The 21,335-nt window shown below is 39.3% G+C and overlaps 1 protein-coding gene across 2 annotated transcripts in view; it reads left to right on the forward strand.

The window, feature by feature from the left end:
- Window positions 1–21,335, forward strand: part of LOC123846181 (uncharacterized) — a 107,230-nt gene that overhangs the window by 19,987 nt on the left and 65,908 nt on the right. Inside the window, exons 1-6 of one of the 2 annotated variants that reach the window (XR_010412316.1) lie at window positions 1,293–2,404; window positions 3,445–3,612; window positions 7,073–7,345; window positions 12,912–13,132; window positions 13,212–13,455; window positions 18,341–18,509. The gene's annotated coding sequence lies outside the window, so the exon portion shown is untranslated. Of the gene's footprint in view, window positions 1–1,292; window positions 2,405–3,444; window positions 3,613–7,072; window positions 7,347–12,911; window positions 13,133–13,211; window positions 13,456–18,340; window positions 18,510–21,335 lie in introns of those variants that run through there. The other variant, XR_010412310.1, reaches the window with a different exon arrangement.

The following is a 21,335-nucleotide window of genomic DNA, read 5'->3' on the forward strand; positions in this document are numbered from 1 at the left end:
CAGGCTCCCTGCTGAGCAAGGAACTGGATGTGGGACTCGACCCCAAGACCCTTGGATCATGACCTGAGCCAAAGGCAGACACTTACCCAACTGAGCCACCCAGGCATCCTGTCAAATTGTTGTTTTCTTATAGGAGAAGATACCTGTTCTAGTCACCAGTATACCCACCGTATTGCCTAGCACATGGCAGAGTCCCAAAAAATGATTTCCTGAATTAAATTCATTATTTAAACTGGGTGTGATAACAATGGAGAGAGAATAGGGTGTGCCACTTTAAGAATAGTTACATTTGTATTCATAATGTTTGTAACCCAGACATTTCTGCTTTGTACACAATCCTTAAAAGAGAAAACTGTTAGTACAATGTATTCGCTTCTTTGCTGGAGCAAATGTTAGCCTCATACTGTTTGCAAACACTAAAATATTGGAGGAGCCCCATTTTATGTGGGAACCTGGTAGTAAAAGAAGTTTGCTGGCTTCAAAGTAGTGGCACCTGCAATCATAACCAAATGGAATGTAGGTCCTCAGTCCCTTGCTGAAAACCTTTAGGACGAGCTGGATTCAGGATTCATGTTTCCCCCCCAGGTCCCGGAAGGTAGAATGTGATCACTTATTGCATACACAGCAGGCTCTGGGGCAGGGCCCCATACTCAACCATGTTAATACTTCAGAGAAAAGTACAGTTGACTCTTGAACAACATGGGTTTCAACTACATGGGTCCACGTATATGTTGGATTTTTTTCGATAATTACAGTTCAGTACTGTAACTGTATTTTCCCTACCTTATGATTTTCTTTTTTTTTTTTTGCACTCTCTCTTTTTTTTTAAAGATTTTATTTATTTATTTGAGAGAGAGAGAATGAGAGAGCACATGAGAGGGGGGAGGGTCAGAGAGAGAAGCAGGCTCCCCGCTGAGCAGGGAGCCCGATGCGGGACTCGATCCAGGGACTCCAGGATCATGACCTGAGCCGAAGGCAGTCGCTTAACCAACTGAGCCACCCAGGCACCCTTACCTTATGATTTTCTTAACATTTTCTTTTCTCCAGTTTGATTTATTGTAAAAACATAGTATATAATACATATGACATACAAAATGTGTGTTAATCGACTATGTTATCAGTAAGGCTTCCGGTCAACAATAAGCTATTAGTAGTTAAATTTGGGGGGAGTCAAAAGTTATACGTGGGGGGCACCTGGGTGGCTCAGTTGGTTAAGTGACTGCCTTCGGCTCAGGTCATGATCCTGGAGTCCCGGGATCGAGTCCCACATCGGGCTCCCTGCTCAGCGGGGAGTCTGCTTCTCCCTCTGACCCTCCCCACTCTCATGCTCTCTCTATCTCATTCTCTCTCTCAAATAAATAAATAAAAAAAAAATCTTCAAAAAAAAAAGTTATATGTGGATTTTCCACTGTGCAGGAATTGGTATTTCTAACCCCCACGTTGGTCACAAGTCTACTATAGGACTAGTCACACTTGGTAGGATAAAGACCACAAATAGTCTACATCCATTCCATTTGAGTTATTCCACAGAAATGAGCTTCGATGCCAAAAGCATGGAAAAAATTGGTTTTCAGAACTTTCAAGTTGTTCTTCTGGCTTCGGGATATTGTTTGTTGTTGCTGGGTGGTAACACGGCTTGTGGCCAGAGGGCTGTTGGCCTCAGGAAAGGTCCTGTTCCTTCTCAGTTTCAACACGAGTGTTAGAACAAATGACACACGATTCTGATCGAATGACAGTTCGGTGTCCCATCCAATAAACCGATTGTCTAATAGTGAATGATTTCGTCTATAATAATTCAAGCAAAAAGATAGAGGAAGGAAAATGTCCTTTTCTATTCAATATCCCAGAACCATTACTAGAAAGAAGAATGTGGTCACCTCATTTGCTATGCAAAAACCAAGGTTTTGCTCTGATTGCCCCTAGAGTTTGAAATCCTTAAGGCAGAAGTTCTCAAAGGTCAGTGTTTAGACGCTATAGCAGGGGTCAGCAAACTTCTTCCCTACAGGGACAGATAGTAATATTTTGACTTTGCAGTTTACTTATCTCCTTTGTATGCGTGCATATTTTCAATACCTCCTCTGCCTCACCACCTCATTCCCCACCCAGAGAAGACTGCCTGACTTTGGAACCGTCAACATGTTTGGATAAAACTGTCAGAAGAATATCCTGTTGGCATTCGGCATTTGGATTTATAAAGTGTTTTGTAGGAGTTAGCCTTGATCATATAACCAGTTTTCTCACTCCAATAGACAGGCGGTAACCAAATCATTTCTGGCTCCTGGGAAACAGCTTCTCAATGAAAATGAAAAAGCCATTCCTTGGAAGAGATTTACCTCCAGCAGGAGGTGGCCTGAATGAAGATTGTGTTGCCATTTAAGGGCTGGCTGATATCATAATCTGCCTTGTGAGTTCTAGATTTTTTTTCCCTAAGATACTGTTTGGGTATCCCTTGTTGGATTCATATCATCTAACAAAATTCTGGTTTTTTGCTTATTATAAATTAACTGCCCGCCTGGTATATTATTATTATTATTATTATTATTATTATTATTATTATTATTATTATTATTAAAAGGTGCTTTTAACACCTAAGCACTTTACATCCATTCTTCTGGGTAATCCCTTATCACAACCCTTGGAATAAGTACTGTTAGGAAACCAAGACTTAGATCTAATGACTTGTCCATGGTCACCCAGGTAGTGTCAGGTTGAGTTTCTAGTCCAGGTCTTGCAGAGTTAGCCTCTGTACTTCTGAGTATTCTAGAGTATGACCTCATAAATATATATAATTTTTGCATGAGAAGAGGACAGTCATATTGGTTATGTCTTGATGTTTGTATAGATGACCCTACCATGAGAAATATTTAAAAAATTGTTTTTGCATATAGTATAGTGGATGCCATTCTTTTTGTCTGAAGGATGGAGACATGGACATTTTTTTTTTAGGGATATTGGCTCTTTTTTTTTTTTTTTAAAGATTTTATTTATTTATTTATGAGAGACAGAGAGAGAGAGAGAGAGAAGCAGGCTCCCAAGGAGCAGGGAGCCCGATGTGGGACTCGATCCCAGGACCCTGGGATCGTGACCTGAGCCGACGGCAGACGCTTAACCATCTGAGCCACCCAGGCGCCCGATATTGGCTCTTTTTAACATAACCTTCTGGCAGGTGGTTGTTGAGATTTTCAATGCGGTTTTTAAAAAATTAGTTTGAATTTTGTCATAAAGATGCTATTTCCAAGGGAGTGTTAAAACCCTTGTGACATTTTTCCATTTAAGTAATTAAGATGGTTTTAATAAGGTTTGAACCTTCCCTTACATGCATGAAAACAGTGAAGAAATAAAAAAATTGTTAATTTAGGACCTGTGCTGTGACTAAAGTCTTTTTTCAATTAACTTCTGATGAAAGTCTTTACATTTTTTGTTTCCTATGTTTTCTGTATCTAGAGAAGCGATATCAGTACTGATTATTTTAAGCTCATTGAAGTCTTTAGGAGTCTGTATTTTTCATTAGTGCATGGGCTGAAGACTGTTTTTCTCATTATATGAGTGAAGACTGACTGTACCTAGAAAAGCAACAAACATCCCTTTGGAGACTTTCTCCTAAGAGAGGAGGTAAGAAGCTGTATCATAAAGGTAATGCATTAATAAATACCCTGTTGGAGAAAGTGATGAAAGAGAAAGAAAGAACATCTATGCTCCTTTTGTCTTTTGTGTCAAATGCAGGGAATTCCAGGTATCAAAACCAACGGAAAGTATTTTCCGCCCAAGTCTCCTTCTGCAGAAGCAACTATTTTAAACTCTGCTTCTAATTTCTATTCTTGATATATCAATTCTGGGCAATATGTACTAACTACTTACTGTAAAGAATGGGAAGAATTCTCGTAGAAACTTCTATTTAAATTACTATCTTTTGCCTCCTGATATTTGTTGCCTCTAGTAATATATCCAGTTCTAGAGGCTGCCTTTAATGACTGGACGATATAGATGGTCCCTATTTTCTGACTGATTTTTAGATGTATCTGTTGACTCCTAGCTATGAAAGTTGAGGAAATTAGCATAGGTATCCACTGTTCTACTCTTTTCCTCCCAATTTTCCTTAATTATGTTTTTATTTTTATATTGCTATGGTTTATAATATTCATATTTAACACATGCTTCCTTATTTTCTAGCAGCTCTATCAGGTCCTGGCTGCTCTCAGGATAAAGTCCAAATTCTCTACCATAAATAAAATCCATAACCACATGGCCCGTCCTATCTCCCTAGCCTAAACTGCAGTTCAGGGTTCTCACTGGTTTTTTTTTTTTTTAAGATTTTATTTATTTATTTGACAGAGAGAGAGACAGCAAGAGAGGGAACACAAGCAGGGGGAGTGGGAGAGGGAGAAGCAGGCTTCCTGTCGAGCAGGGAGCCCGATGCAGGGCTTGATCCTAAGACTCTAGGATCAGGACCTGATCTGAATGAAGGCAGAAGTCCAATGACTGAGCCACCCAGGTGCCCCCCTCACTGTTTTTATTACACCGTGAACTTTTATCTTGCTGAGACCTTGCACATTGATTAACTCTAACTCTGGAAATCCAACTGCTTTCCTTTCTGGCAAATTCCTGCTCATGAATCCCATGTACTCTTTGACGGAAGCCTTCTGGATTCCCAGTTTTTTAGGTGGTCAACTCCATGGACTCCCGCCATCCTCTTCCTACCTCCATTATAGCATTTGCCTATTAACCTAGGATTTCAGGTTTGTGTATCTGTGTCCTGGCCTTGCAGGTAAACATTAGATTGGACATTTCATTTCTGTGTCCCTAGCATTCGGTGTCATGTAGCATATAACATAGAGTTATATTAGTTTCAGGTCTAAAATATCGTGATTCAACAATTCTATATGTTACTCAGTGCTCATAGTGATAAGTGTACTCTTAATCCTCTTCAATTATTTAATCCATCCCCCACCCCACCTCCCTGCTGGTAACCATCTCTTTGTTCTCTATAACTAGGAGTCTGTTTGGGGGGTTGTCTCTTTTTTTAATTTGTTCATTTGCTTTGTTTCTTAAGTTCCACATATGAGTCAAATCATATGGTATTTGTCTTTCTTTGACTTATTTCACTTAGCACACTTAGCATTATACCCTCTAGATCTATCTATGTTGCAAATGGCAAGATCTCATTCTTTTCTATGACTGAAAAATATTCCGTTATATATATATATATCTTCTTTATCCATTCATCTATCGATGGACACTTGGGCTGCTTCCATAATTTAGCTATTGTAAATAATACTGTAATAAACATAGGGGTGAATATATCCTTTCAAATTAGTGTTTTTGTATTCTTTGGGTAACTACCCAGTAGTGGAATTACTGGAACATATGGTAATTCTATGTTTAATTTTTTTGAGGAACCTCCATACTGTTTTCCACAGTGGCTGCACCAGTTTGCATTCCCACCAACAGTGCAGGAGGGTTTCTTTTTCTCCACATCCTTGCCAACACTTTTTGTTTCTAGTATTTTTGATTTTAACCTCTTATTCTGACAGGTGTGAGGTGATACCTCAGCTTGGTTTTGATTTGAATTTCCCTGATGATTAGTGATGTTGAGCATCTTTTCATGTGTCTGTTGGCCATCTGTATGTCTTCTTTGGAGAAATGTCTGTTCATGTCTTCTGCCCATTTTTAAATTGGATTATTTATTTTTTTGGTATAAGTGCTTTATGTATTTTGGATACTAACCCTTTACAGACATGCCATTTGCAAATATCCCCTCCCATTCAGTAGATTGTTTGTTTGTTTGTTTTGTTGGTTGTTTCCTTTGCTGTGCAGAAGCCTTTTATTTTGATGTAAACTATTGGGAAATAGTTTATTTTTTGCTTTTGTTTTCCTTGCCTCAGGAGACATATCCAGAAAAATCTTGCTATGGCTGATGTCAGAGAAATTACTGCCTGTGTTCTCTTCTAGGATTTTTATGGTTTCAGGTTTCATGTGTAGGTCCTTGATGCATTTTGAGTTTATTTTTGTGTGTGGTATAAGAAAGTGGTCCAGTTTCATTCTTTTCCATGTAGCTCTCCAGTTTTCCCAACATCATTTGTTGAAGAGATTATCTTTTTCTCAGTATATATTTATTCCTCCTTTGTTGAAGATTAATTGACTGTATAATCATGGTTTATTTCTGGGCTCTGTTCTGTTCTATTGATCTACAGGTCTATCACTGTGCCAGTACCATACTGTTTTGATTACTACAGTTTTATAGTATATCTTGAAATCTGGGATGGTGATGCCTCTAGTTTTGTTCTTCTTTCTCAAGATTGCTCTGGGTATTCGGGGTCTTTGTGGTTCCATACAAATTTTAGGATTATTTGTTCTAGTTCTGTGAAGAATACTGTTGGTATTTTGATAGGGATCATATTAAATCTGTAGATTGCTCTGAGTGGTATGGACAATATAACTATATTCTTCCAATCCATGAGCATGATGTCTTTCCATTTCTTTTTTTTTTTTTTTTTTTTTTTTTAAAGATTTTATTTATTTATTCATGAGAGACAGAGAGAGAGAGAGGCAGAGGGAGAAGCAGGCTCCCAAGGAGCAGGGAGCCCGATGTGGGACTCGATCCCAGGACCCTGGGATCATGACCTGAGCCGAAGGCAGACGCTTAACGACTGAGCCACCCAGGCGCCCGTCTTTCCATTTCTTTACAGGTCTTTCACCTCCTTGGTTAAGTTTATTCCTAGGTATTTTATTATTTTTGGTGCAACTGTAAATGGGATTATTTTCTTAATTTCTATTTCTGCTACTCCATTATTAGTTTATAGAAATGCAATGGATTTCTGTATATTGATTTTGTAACCTGCGACCTTACTGAATTCCTTTATCAGTTCTAGTAGTGTTTTGGTGTAGTCTTTAGGGTTTTCTATATATAGTATGTCATCTGCAAATAGTGAAAGTTTTGCCTCTTCTTTACCAATCTGGATGCCTTTTATTTCTTTTTCTTGTCTGATTGCTGTGGCTAGGACTTCCAGTATTATGTTGAATAAAAGTGTTGAGAGTGGACATCCTCATCTTCTTTTTTTTTTTTTTTTTTAAGATTTATCCATTCACTTGTCAGAGAGAGAGAGCGCACAAGCAGGGGGAACAGCAGGCAGAGGGAGAAGCAGGCTCCCCACCGAGCAAGGAGCCTGACATGAGACTCAATCCCAGGACCCTGGGATCATGACCCAAGCCGAAGGCAAACGCTTAACCGACTGAGCCACCCAGGCGTCCCTTCATTCTCATCTTCTTCTTGACCTTAAAGGAAAAGCTCTCAGTTTTTCACCATCGAGTATGACGTAGCTATGGGTTTTTCATATATTATGTTGAGGTATGTTCCTTCTAAACCTATTTGTTGAAGGTTTTTTTATCATGAATGGATGTTGTACTTTGTCAAATGCTTTTTCTGCATCTTGAACAGATAGTTGTTATCAAGTACTCTAAATGAAAATAATTTGTCTTTTATTTTTGCTTTTTTTTTTGGTTTACTAAGTCCATCTTTTTAAAAGTTACTAAGTATACATTTGAGAAGAAAACCAATTCCCAGAAGTAGTATTTATTTAAAGCGATTCCTTAGAAAGTTCTGTAACTGCATGATCTACTTTGAGTAAACACTGCATGAAGCCCCAAGTTCAGTTGAACTGGCACAATTTCAGTTCTCTGTTGACTAAAATCAACCCACATGTTGCTCCTCAATACACTTATTAGATTTGTTATGCTCTTAACTCCTACTGATGTGAAACTGATTCAAGCCATAGGAGGAAAGCTGCTAATGAATTGAGTACCCAGATATAATTCTGTGTGTTCTAAGATAATATAATTAAGAAAAAAAGGTATTACACGAACCACCTTATAAAAGGAAGAATAAGTGAAGTGGTGAGGACCTGGAGTCTCTCTGCCTGAATTAGAATCCTGGCTCTCTATCGCTTTCTACATGCACAGCCTTGAGAAAGTTACACTTCTTTTGAGCTCCTTTCTTATCTGCCAAAAGGGGAATACCAATGTAACAATACATAGAATGAGCTTAAACAGTGCCCAGCATTTCATAAACACCCAGCAACTACTAGCAATTATTATTTTCATTATAAAGGATACATAAAAGAAAAAGCAAATGGTTATTTCCCTCTGATAATCACTATTAGCTGGTTAGAGTATATCCTCCCAGAACATTAAATATGTAGTTTTTAAAAAGATTTTATTTATTTATTTGACAGAGGGAGAGAGAGAGAGAGAGCACAAGCAGGGGGAATGGCAGAGGGAGAGAAGCAGACTCTCTGCTGAGCAGGGAACCTAATTGCGGGGCTGAGATCATGACCTGAGCCGAAGGCAGATGCTTAACTGACTGAGCTATTCAGGTGCCCTTAAATATGTAGTTTTTTTTTTTTTTTAAGATTTTATTTATTTGCGAGAGAGAGAATGAGAGACAGAGAACATGAGAGAGAGGAGAGTCAGAGGGAGAAGCAGACTCCCCGCCGAGCAGGGAGCCTGATGCGGGACTCAATCCTGGGACTCCAGGATCAGACCTGAGCCGAAGGCAGTTGCTTAACCAACTGAGCCACCCAGGCGCCCAAATATGTAGTTTTTTAAAAAAAGATTTATTTATTTATTTTAGAGAGAGACAGAGACAGAGACAGAGAACATGAGTGGGGGGAGGGGCAGAGGGAGAGGGAGAGAGAGAGCATCTCCAGCAGACTACCCGCTGAGTGCAGAGCCAGATGTGGGGCTCAATCTCACAACCCTGAGATCATGACCTGAGTCAAAATCAAGAGTTGGACACTTAACCGAATGAGCCACCCAGGCGCCCCTAAATATGTAGTTTTAACCAAAAAAAGCAGTATTGCGACAGGAATGTTAATGCTATGTTAGCAATGACTCGGTTCAACAAAACCTAAGTGTACAGTTTACAAATAGTTTTTCTAAGGAAATTTGCTTCAAAACCTGGTTTCTGTATTACTTCATGGTTTCTCGGTATTAAGAAAGATACTGGAAGAAAATACAAGATGATATAGTTACTGAAGAATTCATGATCAAATATATTCAGAATTCACACACTGTCAGTATGAATTCAATATTCATGACAATCATTCTGGGTGAACAACCAAACTATGGGGCTGGGTTTCTCTTTAACTCCATATATATATATATATATTGTATTTTAGAGATTGCCCTTCTATGTATTCTATTTCTGGTCATTGAGAGGAAAGCTGTTGCTTAGCAACCAGTGGTTTCTGTTTGGCTGATGTGTAAAATGGAAAGCCGTGCAAATAAGAGGCAAATAATTCTGTCCATTAGGAGTGCTGACTTACTAGTTTTAACAATTAAGTTGGCTCCCAACTTAGTTTATGGTTCCTTGTGTGGAAAATATAAAATATGAGATGGAAGTTGTATCATGATATTTACTAATTATTTTTAAAGAACACAGATTGATTCACAAGATGTAAATTAATGTATAAAAAAGGAATAATTCAAGGATAGTAAAATTACCTAAGTTTTGAAGTATATGTTTAATGTTTCAAACAGAAAATATTTACATCTTAAAACAAAAAGGAAGAAAACTAAAATATATACACTGACTTCTCAAATTGCAGCCAACAAAAAAATATGTTTATACTCTTAAAAAACTTTCAGCATGATTTTATATTATTTTCTCTTTTTCTTTCTAAATATTTTATTTATTTATTTGGGAGAGAGAGAGAGAGAGCCAGAGAGAGAGCATGAGCAGAGGGGAGGGGCAGAGGGAGAAGCAGACTCCCCACTGAGCAAGGAGCCCAATGTGGGGCTTGATCCCAGGACCTGGGGATCATGACCTGAACTGAAGGCAGATGCTTAACCAACTGAGCCACCTAGGTGTCCCTCCTTCATTTATTTAGGTTTTTAGCATAGATTATGCACTAGGAAAAGAGAGGTCATGTCATATGGTGATAAGACATTAAATGGTGGTGAGAGTCCCTTGTCTGCTGCTAACAAACACTGACTCTAAAGCTAAAGAATATTTATTGGAATGAAAGGATTTGGTGGTGTTGATGGTGAACTCAGGATTGATAGGATATTGGGGAATAAGGCTTGGAAATGTCCTTAATTTTAGCTACTTCAGAATACTTCTTGTGGTGATTGCTGTTTCCTTCTGTCTTAATGTTTTATTGATTGATTGATTGATTTTTAAAGATTTTATTTATTTATTTGACAGAGAGAGAGCACAAGTAGGCAGAGTGGCAGGCAGATGGAGAGGGAGAAGCAGGCTCTCTGCTGGGCAGGGAGCCGGATGTGGGGCTCGATCCCAAGACCCCAGGATCATGACCTGAGCCAAAGGCAGCCGCTTAACAGACTGAGCCACCCAGGCACCCCTGTCTTAATGTTTTAAAAGCCCAGGTGAGAGCACCTGCTGGCTAATTCCTCATATGCCTGCTCTTTGGCTGGGCTGAGTGGGGGACCAGGAAGGATCTGGTGTTTTCAACTTCCATGGAAGTATGCAACTGGATTTATAGGACTGAATACTACTCAGGAGACTTCTCTTCCCCAAAAGTAAATCTGGGTGCTATTAGAAATGAATGTTGGAGATATATATATGGCTATAAACATATACATATTTATGGGTACATATATATATATATATATACACACAGAGAGAGAGAGAGAGAGGAAAAATGTTGTGTAAGACTCACAGTAAGTCTCTAGGGTCTACAGATCAACTCATCTATGACCTAATCGCTTCTGTCTTTTGATGTTACTCACCTCTTAAGTATATAAAAATCATCAACTTCATATATTTACTAGGTACTATAAAATTATCATTGAGTTAGTGGTATCTAGGTCATTTTAGAGAGGTAATACGTAAATACAGTTAGAATTTATAAAACAGTAATGTTTGCATATTTTTGTATGCAATTTAAGTCATTAATTTTTATGATTTGAAGTCTTATTTATCTTTATACTATCACTGAATATCAAGGACATTGAAGAAATCTGTAGAATCACAGAAATTAAAACAAGAATTAATTAAATCAAGAATAAAATTAAACCAAGGTTATTGAATGCAACTTTTTATACGATGTGGAAGTAAACTAAGAGGCAATATGCCAAATAATTCCTTTACATAACTGGATTTTTGATTCAAAGAAAAAGCTCATTAGATGGTGAAAGAGTTTGCACATATTTCTCTGGTAAAATATTTTGGCTTTGACTTACTTGACTATTAACAAAATTCCTGTCCCTTAACCTAAAAAACCCTCTATTACAATTTGATCTGTCAGTTGGATTATTTTGGTAGTGGCCAGTGAAAATAGTTAAGCTCCCCAAATCTTCCGTATGTGTTAGGATACCAGGTCAGCTCCTAAAACAAAGGTCCAAATAATGGTCTCAAACAAAATAGAACTTTGTTTCTTTCCCACAAAATAATCAAGCTTAGGTAGACTAGGTCTGATTTGGCAGTTTCATGGTACAAGGAACTAGGCTTTTTCTGTTTAATTGCTCTATCATCTTCAACATAAAGTTGCCATCTGTGGTCTAATACGGCTGCCCTCGCAACTGCCATATCTGCATTCCAACAAGTGGAAAGTGGAGAAGGGCAGGGGGAGGGCACATAACCCTTTAGCTTACATACCATTGGCCAGAACCTAGTCACATGGCCACACCTACAGCGCTGAGAAACAGAGCTCTTAGTTGGTGGGTAAGTTCTATTGTTATAGAGCTTACTATAGGGTAGAGTGGAGGTTTTCTGGCATATCATCTCATCACGAACTTATTGCTATCTTATTGTGCTAAAATAGAAAATGTCTACTTATTTAAAAAATAACAGTAGCAACCCAAATGTCTACTCAAAGAAACAAGCCCTGGAGGAAATTAAGTAATGTTATAAAATGATGAGTAAAATTCCTACGGAGTGTGTTATCTACACATAAACTGTTGTCTTTCAAACTATTAGGATAATATATATTGTACCAAAGAATTAATTAACCTACTGGCACCCCAGACGGAGTTCTAATATCCTTAGAGAGCAAGTGATTAAGGGCATCTTAGGTATGGTTCTGCTACTTTCAGACTCCTCATATCATTGGCATGTTCCAGAAATTCTATATAAATGTTCCAAATGGTCCTCAGAAAAAGACATGGTCTTATATCAAAACCCTTAAAAATATATATTCCCTGTGATCCAGAAATTCTACTTTTAGGAGTTTATCCTAAGGAGAACACTGAGGATGCAGAAAAAGATTCATCTATAAGGATATTTATTGCAAAACTTTTTGTTGTAAAAAAAAAAAAATCAGAATAACCTAAATGTCCCCAAAAAGGAAAGTGTGTACACAAGTTGTTATGTCCATACAATAGAATAGCACACCACCTTTACAAATGATAGATGAGAAAAAAAATGATAGATGAGAAATATGTTTATTGACATGGAAATTTGCTTACAACAAATTGTTAAGTGAAATATGCAGATTAGAAAACAGTATGCACGGTGCTATCCAAATTAAAGGTATACATTTTTATAAAGTGTTATAAATTAAAACTGTAAATATTTTTTTTTAAAGATTTTATTTATTTATTTGACAGAGAGAGACACAGTGAGAGAGGGAACACAAGGAGGGGGAGTGGGAGAGGGAGAAGTAGGCTTCCCATGGAGCAGGGAGCGCGATGAGGGGCTCGATCCCAGGACCCTGGGATCATGACCTGAGCCGAAGGTGGACGCTTAATGACTGAGCCACCCAGGCACCCCAAAACTGTAAATATTCTTGAAGAAGGCTCACCAAAATACAAAAAATGGTTATTTCTGGGTGGTGGTATGATAGGTCATCGTTGTTTAATTCTTTTTGCTTCTTCAAATTTTTGAAAATTAGAAAAAAAAGAACACATATCATTTGTATAATCATATGTTTTGTTTTGTTCTGTTTTTAACATAGGAAGAAATTAAAAGCTGTGTTCTCTTAACTCTCAGCCAGACTCAGAATGGCGCAGGAAGACAAACCTTCTCCCAGCCTGATCTCCAGGGAGTCTCTTGTTATGGAAACAGTCCTTCCCCAAACCTCTTTGGCAGTTTGGTCACCCCAGGAATAATCACATGTCCCACAGACAGGGCCAGATTTTAGATGACCTTAAAATCCAAGAGCATGGGTTTTATTCTGTAAGTAAATAAACACTGAAAGTTTTTAATAAGGATATATTTCCTCCCTCTATCTGTCTCAAGATTTTCTACATCATAGGTACTTAGAAAACCATTGCTGAGTGAATAAAGGAGTGATCAGATGAGTGAGATAATGAAGAGAAGAGAAACTATTTTGATGGCCTAGAGCAGAAGATCCATGGAAGTACACTGGCAGGATATGGCCAGAGACAGTATGGAAGAGAGTTGGCGTCTAAGACAACTTTGGATTTGGTGTTTAGGGGCCAGAAATGAATGACCAAGAGAAATTGGAAGTCAGAAGCATTAGTTTTTACTTCTTAAAGGTAATGTTATTTGGTTATCTATGAATAAGGATACATGGAGCATGGAGTTGGAAATGAAAGATTGGAAATCCAGTAAGAGGACTGAGATCTTTATGGAGCATTAAGAATTATGCCACAGGCAGGCTGGTTGAAATCTGGGAGTGGATGCTTAGAGAGAAGGATCTGGGGGGATTAAGCTCACCTGCATTTAGGAGGGAAGGACCATAAATGGGGAGCTGATGAAGCAAACAGGGAGACTGGCCAGTGAAAAGGACCCTTCTCTTCCTTCCTCCAGGCCTGAGATGGCTGTGCTCAGGTGCTTTTATAGCATCTTGTACACTATCACCAAATTCTCCCACAGAGAACTTAAAATACTAATGGGGAAAATTTCAAACATATCCAAAAAGTTGAGAATAAGATCATGAACTCAGTGTACGAATCGCCCAGTATATCAGAACTCAATAAATAAAGCAGAACCACCCGGATGTGTGTGTGTGTGTGGTGTGTGAGTGTGTGTCTAAATATAGGTTTCCCTAGCTATCCAAAAGTAGAGCATTCCTATGAAACGATTCGCAAGGCAAAATGGTGTAAAGTGACAAAGCCATTACCTTTCATTTATATGGAAAATTTTTGGAGTGTTCCCAGACCAAAAAAAAATAACCTCTCTTAGGCTTTTCTGATACCTCTGGCCACATCTTGCCAAAGGATGCACAAAATAAATCAAGATAAATCACAGGTGCTCACAGACACAGTTCAAAGCTATGGCGGCTTGATGAGATGCTGAGTGTAGTTCCCCAGGGAAGGAGCTTGGGGACGCCACTCTGGCTGCCTGGGGTGCGTACTGCCTCTGTAATGGCTCACTGCAAGACAAACCCTGAACGTTATTTTTGCTTTTTGCCTTTTTTTTTTTTTTTTTTGCCAAAAGCGAAAATCTTCTTAGGATTTCTTTCCGTTAACCAAAACAGGTACTGTTGTAGGTCTTTCGTCAAAGCAAAGTGGCACAACGTGAACTTTCAAAAGTGGGGGATACCTGTATACATATATATGTGTGTGTGTGTGTGTGTACAGTCTTGTAACTATGGGACCATAGCATCTGTAAGGCTGTTGTCCTTGCACCTGCTACTGGAATTTGAAGTGCCCGGGACGGGCAATCAGGAAGGGAAGATGGGTGCAAAGTGGAGGAGAGCAAGAACAAGCTGGAGCTGGGAACTTGGAGGATGGACTGAAACTCGTCTTGCCTCTGACCTTGGTGGTGTGGGTGTCCTGCTGAACTCAGGTCCCTTCATCAAAGAGCTAGATACCCACACCTTGCCCTGGAGTTGGAGAAGCTGAAGAAAGTTCAAAGAGTAGTTGGAACAGAGGTAGGCCTGTCCACGGTCTCCTGCCAAGTTGGTGAGTGAGCAGATAAACAATATGTATGGCTATAAAAATAGCTGCAGCTTGACTTCTATTCCCCACATTCCACATAAGAATGGCCCTGGTGGACCACCCTAACCAGAAACATAGAGGGAAGAGAGTTCTGGGAAGTAAAGTTCAGTCTAGCCAGGCTGACGCATTGCGAAGCCGCCACACCTCATTGCAACAATTATCATCCCACGGTGAGCCTTATTTCATCAGTTCCTCCACCGCCTTCCTGTCCCCCATCCATTTTGTGGGGAGAAAATCCTAGGCACCATATCATTTTATCTTCTAATCATGTTGTACTTTAAAGTTGAGATTTTCTGCCTATAAACCATGAGCTTCTTAAGAAAAGGATCCTTGTCTTATTTAACTTGCACCTCACATGTATAGGTATTTATAAATGCTTGTTGACTGAGTGATAAATGCTTTTCGTGTGAATGAGTGGAAGTCTAGCAAGAACAAGTTTGATGTTGTAAGGCAGTCTTTGCCCCGAGGAATTGGATTCATGTGTTGCTACCTCCATAAACTCGGTCCTTCTCTCTAATGCCTCCAGGTTGAAATAGGCACTTTTCTGTGCCCCATGGTGTACCTTGTTCATACTTCTACCACAGTACTCATATACTTTGTTTTTAATTTGTTTACATGTCTTCCCCTTCTATTAGATCTAAGCGTCTTAAAAGAGAGAACCAGGCTATTTGACCTCTCTGGCTTTTATTTTTTTTAATTTTCAAACATAAAACTGATAATATTGGCCTCCCTCACCAGGATTCCTGTGAAAATTTCTCATGAAGGGAAAGAGTTGGACTTTTCTGTTTTTATTTTTCTACTGCTTTGGGTTCATAACAATTACTTATATATAATTTTCCATTATGCCTGGTATCTTCAAGGTCAGTGCATGGGGTAATATACATAGGGAGTTAGAAACTCTCATCAGGACAATGGAGGTGTTGCTTTTCTCACAAGAATTTAAGGATCATGAGTCCTTCTACCTTTCACAGTAGTCAGGACTCTTGACTGCAAGTGACAGAATCTAACTTGCACCAGAGTAGACAAAATGGCAACCATATTAGCTCATATAATGAAACCACAGAGCCCAGGGATTTGATGCCATAAGGACTCATGTCTCCCTTCTACTCATCCTTATATACCTTTGTATGCTAACCTCATTCTCTCAAGCCTGCTTTCCTCACAAGGTTGACATAGCCCCAGCTTCTCTATCTGAGAGGAAAAGCCTCATTCCTCTAGACCTTAGTTAAAAAATCCTGAGAAAGGTGCTCATTTCTGTGGGAAAGGTAGGGAGAAGTATGGGTTATATGAGAAGGTACTGTGATTAGCAATCATCATCAGAACCACAGAGTTGGGGTGAGGTTGGCGCAGTTCCCCCAAAGAAGTGTAGTATGGGGTCCCCAAAGCAAAAGACAGCTGCTACACCTGTGCACCTTTTAAGTGCAAAGAGATATGAAGTGCTAAACAGCAAATAAAATTCTGTTGCTAATTTTACAAACATTTATCCCTGTGCTAGGTGCCACAAAATAAATGAAAGTGAACAAGAAATAATCTTTATCCTTAAGAAGTTTATAATACATGGAGGGATTAAAAATGCATAGGTAATCATGATTCAAAGGAGAATACTGTTATCGCCAAAAGTACATGAAGTGTTATAGAAAGTTCTGTGTAGAGGGAGAGACCATATTGACTTGAGCAAGGTAGTTGGTTTGGACTTCATGGAACATCAGAGTTCTGATAAGCATAGATGGAACTTTGGACAGGTGATGAGCAGATACTTCATCTCGCTGAAGCTGCATGTGGAAGTCTCCTACTTGGGAGAGGTGTGCAGAGGGTGTTTGGGGGACCTGCAGGGAATCCAGCTGCAAGCTGGAGGATTGATTTAAAGTCATATTATGGTGGCCCTTGACTGCCGAGCTAAGGAATGTGTACTAATAAATCCTATGCTTTCTCTCCCTGAAACCAATGGGAGCACTGAATGAGTCCATGGAAGAAAAAATCTGGTCTCTGGATATATCTCACTGCAGAGCTCTAATAGTGAGAAGAGAGCATGGCAGTAACTAAAGGAGAAACAGGTGTCAACTGTACTGTTATTGTCAACATGTCTGATGTTAGAATACATGCAAAAGGCCTACAAAATTGGATGACCTACAGCTTGAGGTGGGAAGATTAAACCAGAAGATAATTTTCAAAGCACGGGATAACATAAGCTAGTGGTTCTCAGAGCGTGAGCTTGGGACCAGCCTCAGCAGTATCACCTGGGAATTTGCTAGCAATTCAAAATCTTAGGCCCCATTCCCCGCTTACTGAACAGAAACTCTGGGGAGCAGGTTTCAGCAATATGTGTTTTAATAAGCCTTCCAGATGATTCTGATAAATGTTGAAGTTTGAGACCTTCTGTGTACTAGGCTGAAAATGATACCCCAAAAGATCCACGTTCTAATCCCTAGGACCTGTAAATGTTACCTTATGTGTGTGATTAAAGATCTTGAGACAAGAGATTACCCTGGATTATCCGGGGCGGGGGCGGAGAGGGGTGGTGCTAAATGCCCTCACAAGTGTCCTCATAAGAGACAGGTAGATTATACAAAAGAGGAGGAGGTCCTGGGCCCAGGAGGCAGAGACTGGAGTGAAGCAGCCAGGAGCAAAGTAATGCCCACAACTACACAGAAGCTGTCAGAGGCAAGGAATGGATTTTCCCTCAGAGCCTGTGGGTGGAGTGCTGGGTGGCCTTGCAGACACTTTGATTTCAGCTTGATGACATAGATTTCAAACTTCTGGTGTCTAGAACAGTGAGGCAACAAATTTCTGTTGTTTTGGGCTACCGAGTTGTGGTAATTTGTTAAAGAGCAGCCACAGGAACTCATACACACCAAAATGAGAAAAAAACGTTCGGATAAAGTACTTAGAAATTCGCTGGATTCTTATAATAAGAAAACGTACTTGCTATGACTTTTAAAATTCTAAAAATAGTTGATTCTTTCGTGTTTAGTAAAATTTGCCACATCTAAACCATTTTCCTAACACAGTTTGCTATTGATTGTTAAAGTGTAATAGTTTTCATAATGTTAGCATCAAAGATGGCCTTTATATACCTTGATTTCCCTGTGATAGCTAATCCTGCAGGAAACCAAACAAATTCTGTTGGGTTGAAGGAAAAAAAACAAACAGGAGACATTTTGCTTATATGTACGATTTGCATGAGTTACAGAGCTGTAATAAATCTTCCTTCATGGATAAGACAATGTTCTTGGAAAATAATAGTGACATTTATTTATGGAAAATGCTTCAGAATAAATATGAGAAGATTTTCTATCTATAATTATGCTACTTGATAAAATATTCAAGCTCTCTTTAAAATACCTGGAACATTGTAATACTTGTAATAACATTTTTCTTGTGCACAATGCTTCTCAGATCACTTTCATATATATATACATATACATATGTATATATATATGCAGAAAGCCCCCCCTTATCCACTGTTTTGCTTCCACAGTTTTGTTACCCACCATCAATCGCGGTCAGGAAGCCGATGATCCTCCCCCTGACAAATCATTGGAAGGTCAATAGTAGCCTAACTTTACATCACAACGCCTGCGTCATTCAGTCTTTTTGCTTCATCTCATCCCATAGGCATTTTATCATCTCACATCATCACAAGAAGGGTGAGTACAGTACAATAAGATATTTTGAGAGAGAGAGAGCACTTTACATAACTTTTATTACATTTATTGTTATAATTGTTCTGTTTTATTATTAGTTATTGTTAATCTCTCACTGTGCCTAATTTATAAATTAAACTTTATCATAAGTGTGTCTGTGTATAGGAAAACATATCATATATAAGATTTGGTATTATCCATGGTTTCAGGCATCCACTAGGGGTCTTGGAATGTGTCCCCTGCAGATAAGCGGGGGACTACTGTATTCTCGTTTAATCCTTGCAACTACTAGGTGAGCTGTGCAGAGCAGGAGTTTTATTTTTCTTATTTTACAAATAGGAAACAATGATGCTCACAAAAGTTAAATGACTGGCACAAGGTCACAAAAAAAAGGATGCTATTGGATTTGAGATTAGAAACTACCAAAATCTGTACAATGCTATTTCTGGGGATCTGGGTTTCCTTAGCTGCCCTCAACAAGGTGTATTAGTATTTGTGGTTAATTATGCTATGGCTGATTACACCGTGGTTCTTGTGGTCTGTTTAATTCCATCCAATAGGCATTTGCTGAGCATCTATTGCATGTCTAGAACTGTGCTAGTTAATATGGGGTCCTTTGTAGAAAGTGCTGGATACAGTCCTTGCTCTCAGAGAATGCATGTTATTAGGGAGGAATACCTATGTAAGTGGAATGGATAGTCGGAGAAAGAATAAAATCAAAGGCCACAATCTGGGAGACTTTATACAGAAAACCTTAAAGAATGGATCTGATTCAGAGAGGTGAAATGTGGAAAAGCATTCCGAGAGGCAACAGGATGTGTGTGTGTGTGGTGGGGGTGAGAGTGAATGAACAGAAGTGTAGAGGCTGAAACAGCACGTGGACCTGGGGAAAGTGATAACCTGAGCTGTCAGAAGCACAAGGTGTGTGTGCTGAATAATGGGAGTAGGCTTCGTGGTGCCCACCTGGCCTCAGACTTAACACAGTGGCTGAAATCTTTAATATTTCCAGTGAGCACTGCACCCTAGAAAAGTAAGGAAAAAGCCGTCCTCATATCTAGACATTAAAACACAACTTAAAAACCTCTCTTTCTGTTCAATTCTCCTATTCTAGTCCTATGGACATAGCTCCTCAGAACTTACAGTTCCGATTCTGTGTTTTCTGAGGATCACAGGGTGTGTGTGTGTGTGTGTGTGTGTGTGTGTGCGCGCGCGCGCGCGCGCGCGCACGCAGGCTCATCCATGTCTGTAGGTGTGTATAAATGTATTTGAATACTGGGTCATAAAGTTCCTCTTAGGGAGATGTTTTCAGAATGCAAGGTGAAGACACAGTCTGCAAATAGACAGGGAAATCAGACTTACATAATAAAGTGACAATTTAGGAGATGGCGTTAGCAGGAGAAAGAGGGCAAGGGAGGAAGTAGAGAAGGGAAGGGAAGAGCAGAGGAGGGCAGAGCCTGAGGAGAAAGGACAGCAGGTAAGAAAACTTCGAGGCCGGGGCGGTTGAAGGACTCTCAAGAACAGGGCTTAAAAAAAAAAAAAAGAACAGGGCTATTTAATTTTTACTTTTAAATTATTTTTGATGCTTCCATTTAAATCTTTGCTATTGCCTCGAATCTTCCACAAAAGTTAGTTATACCCAGAGCCTTGAGTCAGTGATACTTGGGAAAGCACATAGAGGGAGGTGTGTGTGTGAAGGAATCAGGGTCCTGTCTAGCATGAGGCAGCAGGAGTGTAGCTCTCAGGCAAAGCCAAAGTGGATGGCAGACCAAAATAAGTCGGAGCCATTGGTGCCGAAGAGAAATCTAGGTACGTTGTTCTCCTTGCCCCAGTCCCTGGAGAAACTGGGAAGGATATGGAGTTTTCCATTTCATGGAGCTTGGGGTTCCAGCCAATTTCATCTGAGCTATACAGGACTTGGTTACCCCTGCGTATATGTGGGTTACACCAGCTTGTGGTCAGTCACAGCGACGCTTCAGTCTCTGCTTCACTGGGCTCCTCTGTCACCAAGGAAAGGCCTTTCTGTTTGCTGAAAATCACCAGGTGAGTTAGCCAGCTCCTGGAGGAGGAGGTAGAGTTAAATGGGCTAAGGGTAGAGTCTTCAGAGAGTGTCTCAGGTTTGGCTTCTCTTGGCTCCACAGCCTATTTTCTGTTTACCAGGGGATTAATCATGGTTTCCAAATTGGTCTGCCAGGATGCCAGCAGGACTGGTTAAAGAAAGCAGAGGTGCTGAATTTGGGATTTTTCCATGCTCCGATCAGTGATTTTCAGCAGGAAAATGAAGGGATGAGAGTCTTCCTTTTTAGCCTCACAATGAATTATTGAGGGTCCTATAACTCCTCTGCTTCTGGTCACTTGTCCCAGAGTAAACTCACCAGATTTATAGCAACTGAGGTGAGATGCCTGACTTCTTTCTTTTTTGGTCAGCGTAAGAGTGAATTTATAGTGTTTATTAACCAGATTTGGTAGATATTTGATTTAATTCACCCTAGCAACTATTTAATAAATAGCCAGCATGTGCTAGGCTATAGAAGGCTAAAGCTGGTATTTACAAGGATCAGGGAGGGTTTGGAAATACATAGAAAATAAAAAAATAAAAAGTAAATAAAGGAATGAATGAATGAACACTTATATACATACATACATACATACATACATACATACATCTTTAGTACTTAGAAGGGTTTGAGCCTTTTTGCTATATTCACTAGAACACTTTTAGGATATGCTTTTTCATATATTTATATATAAGCAATATGTCAACAAAACATCTTTTTGCACTTGATGATGATATCATGGAAGAAGTCTTTTTAGAAGCAATAATGATCTTTC

This window comes from Mirounga angustirostris, unplaced genomic scaffold (assembly GCF_029215605.1).
Source record: "Mirounga angustirostris isolate CCGP_5_RB_7025 unplaced genomic scaffold, mMirAng1.0.hap1 SCAF_6, whole genome shotgun sequence".
NCBI lineage: Eukaryota > Metazoa > Chordata > Mammalia > Carnivora > Phocidae > Mirounga > Mirounga angustirostris.